Here is a 3,401-nt window from a genome sequence, read left to right as displayed (position 1 = left end):
CGCCCCAAATTTTCTGTCTCTCTTCAAATATTTATCACAGCTTCGTGGCGCTCCCCTACGGCACGTTACATCCGCTACAAGAGAGACATCCAGCAAGATTTCCCCCGACTTATTGAGTAATCCTAGTCCAGCCCAATTCATCGCGGAAAACCGCACTACAGGAAAGCAGAGGCAACAGCGAGAGAGACCTGCTTCTAAACAGATCGGCATTGTGCTTAACCTCGGCATGCAGAAGGCGAAGAAGAAGAAGCCAAATGACGGGAATCGAAGCTCCTCGCGCTCACGGAGCCCGACGCTTTGCAAACGCAGCACTCGCACGAGGGTTAGGAGAGGGAGAGAGAGAGCTCCAAGACGACGCCGGCGTCGCCGCCAACGTCAGCGATGTCCAGGAAGCTTGCGTGGCTGCGCTTGACGGGCCGACCGGCTTCTTTTCAAAGGCTTCGTTCAGCCGGCTTTCTCCCGGCCTTTCCGGGCGCCCGATCCGCGGCTCCTTATTTTTGCTTGCCCGACGAAAAGCGGCGCGAGCGAGGGAAGCCTCCTTGTCTTGCCAGGTTCCCTCCCCCTGCTATCCCAATTCTTGCTTCCCTCTCCTTAGTCCTTACGCATCTCCCTCTCCCCTACGGCCACGAAGGCACGTGGGCACACGGAATCGCGGGAGCGGGCTGTCAGCGAACGGTCGCCGAGTGCTTTGTTCGGGCTTCATCGCGTGTCCTGGAGCAGCGAGGACTCCGCGCCCGAGGGACAGCGCGGCTGCTCCGAATGTGCCACCGCTGCTGCTGCTGCTACCGCCGCCGTCGCCGCATCGAACAGGTCCAGCGCGGTCCCTCATACAAGGCGCAGACAGACAGCCCGGTCAGAGAGGCTTCTTTGGCGCTAAAGTTCATTCTGCCGCTCGCCTTCGCCCTCTATGAAAGGACACGCCATAACCCAGGGCGACAAGGTGCTCGGAACACTGTATCGGAGAAAGGAAAAAAAGAAGCAGAGGAAAGAAAAAAAAAAACCTGCTGTCGACTGACTTCTTCTTTCATCCCCTTATCCCCTTCTGCCCACCTTTGCCTTTACTGACGAGGTTCCGTACGCCGAGGCTCAATGACGTGGGCGAGGAGCAAACAGGAATAAAAGAGAAAAGCTAAAGTGCTTCGTAGTCGCAGTTACACACCTCAGGCTACGACAGACGAAGACGAAAGGCAAGCTGCGTGAATCGGCGCTCAATAGCCCTCATGGCCAGTAGCCGGGGGACAAGTTTCAAGGAGTAAGGTCATCTTCGCTGCTGCTTGTGTCACGCCTACAATGAACTCATTATGCTGATCTCAACTGAAAAGAAAAAAAAAGTGGGAAAATATAGATTAAGAAGCGTGTCAGGCAAGGAGACAGGACATCTCCAGTGTGTGCTTGGGATAAGTGTTCAAAATCTTAGAGTGGGAAGGATAAGGGTTGAGAATCGACCTGTGTTTTGTCCTGTTTGACAGCGGTTGAAATAACTTAAAACAAATGATTGAGGACTTGAATCGACAATTTCAGACTGCGTTCGGCAGTTATTATGCGATAGACTAAGGCAACATTCCTAACCTGGAACGAGTGCAAGTGTTTGTTCTTGGCTGCAGAACGAGCTCAAGTATCGCTCTCAGGGAGCCCGTCAAATAACGCAGTTGTTCGATATTAGACCTGCGCCCCGCAATAAGACGTCTCTCATATATGCACTGCGTTACTTTGTAATGGCACAGCCCACCAATCAATCAAAATAAAGAAAAACAGCTACGGTTAGTGGCTGCGAATTAATCAACTCATGCATGGCCTGCGACTGAACGCCGGCGTCGCAATAGGGATTTACCGCGGGTACTTATTATATATGGCAGCAAGAAAGGCTCTGTATTCAGCTACATTTGCTTGTAAGCAGTCGATCGTTGTAAAATTGACTTTAGTAAAAAAAATTGGAGGACGCTTAAGCCTCGCCTTTAAGAGTGAAACGCAATAGCGTTTTCGGGCTCCGTTCGCATCAAATTTTTCTTTATAAGTAGGCTTCGCTGCAACACGCAACGTGGGAAAGCCAGCTTATAAAGACCAAGCTTACGCTGGTCCCCTTAAAGTCGGCTTCACTTTTAAACACAAATGCATTGCTGGGCAGGACATTTTTACACGAGCAATTAGAGCCGTCTTATATCAAAATGAGTTATTTTGATTGATTGATGGGCTATGCCTAGGACTTTTTCTATTACTTTATTAATTGTTTGCTGTTGCCCCGAGGAGCACGCGTGTCCGAAATTAAGAAAGGCTCGGTTATCAACATTCCCACAATGTTGCCTAGAACCGAAGTACAGCGAAACACCATCAGAATTGGGGGACGCTTAAGCTTCGCATTTAAGAGTGGAATGCGATAGCATTCAAAGATTCCTGGCTGCTTATCAGGCTTTCTTCTCGTACATTCAAATTACAATCCGACGCTATCACGCCTGTAGGTTGTGGTTAAGTCGTACTTTACTATTTTTCTGACACATTTTGCTTAGAGAAATTCAATTTTTGTTCACTAACGCCTTGCGCCACGCGGATGGCCTGTACGGTCGGTGTGGTTCAGGGTGATGTCGTTCGGCATGATTATTTCCGCCAGACGCCGATGCTTAACACCGACGCCGAAGCCGACACCCGATTTTTAGCAACACGGGGCCCTTAACGCTATCACGTTAAAATTAAATCCGATACTGGGGCGTTTCAGGGTTTCACTGAAAGGCGGTCGATCACTAATTTTTCAGTAGTCACGATGATGATGAGTAATAGAGTTACTGGCACAAAGACTGCGATGTCTCCAGAGCGTCCAATCAACGGTGATTAGTCCTCTCAAGGTAACCATAATAAATAAACAGATTGCAGTCGGCGACCGTAAAAAAAAAGGAAAAAAAGCGCTGACGATGTTCATGCACTGCTTTTGATAATTAAATATGCCTTACTTCTGACTAAGATACTATCCTCGTAACGATAGGAATCAGAATAAGCATACAAGATTTTGCCTGAAAGTGCGGATATCACAACGGACATAATCGAAGGCAATGTTTTCCTTGCCGACTTACCTGCTACTTTCTCGGATCGGGTATGACCCACCGCGGTGCCTTAGTGGGTATGGTGTTGCACTGCTAAGCACAAGGTCGCGGGATCAAATCCCGACCGCAGGCGGCCGCATTACGATGGGGGAGAAATCCTGGAGGTCAAAATTAATCCGGAGTCCTCCACTACAGCGCGCCTCATAATCAGATCGTGGTTCTGGCACGTTAGACCCCTGCATTCCTTCCTATCGGGTACACTGTTTCCGAGGTCTGTTTCTATCCTCTTTCGTGGGTCGATCTCGGAGATCATCATCAGCCTGTATTTATGACCGCTGCAGGACGAATGCCTCTCCCTGCGATCTCCAA

Source organism: Dermacentor silvarum, chromosome 2, assembly GCF_013339745.2.
Source record: "Dermacentor silvarum isolate Dsil-2018 chromosome 2, BIME_Dsil_1.4, whole genome shotgun sequence".
NCBI classification, from domain to species: Eukaryota; Metazoa; Arthropoda; class Arachnida; order Ixodida; family Ixodidae; genus Dermacentor; species Dermacentor silvarum.
Note: the sequence above shows the minus strand (reverse complement) of the source record.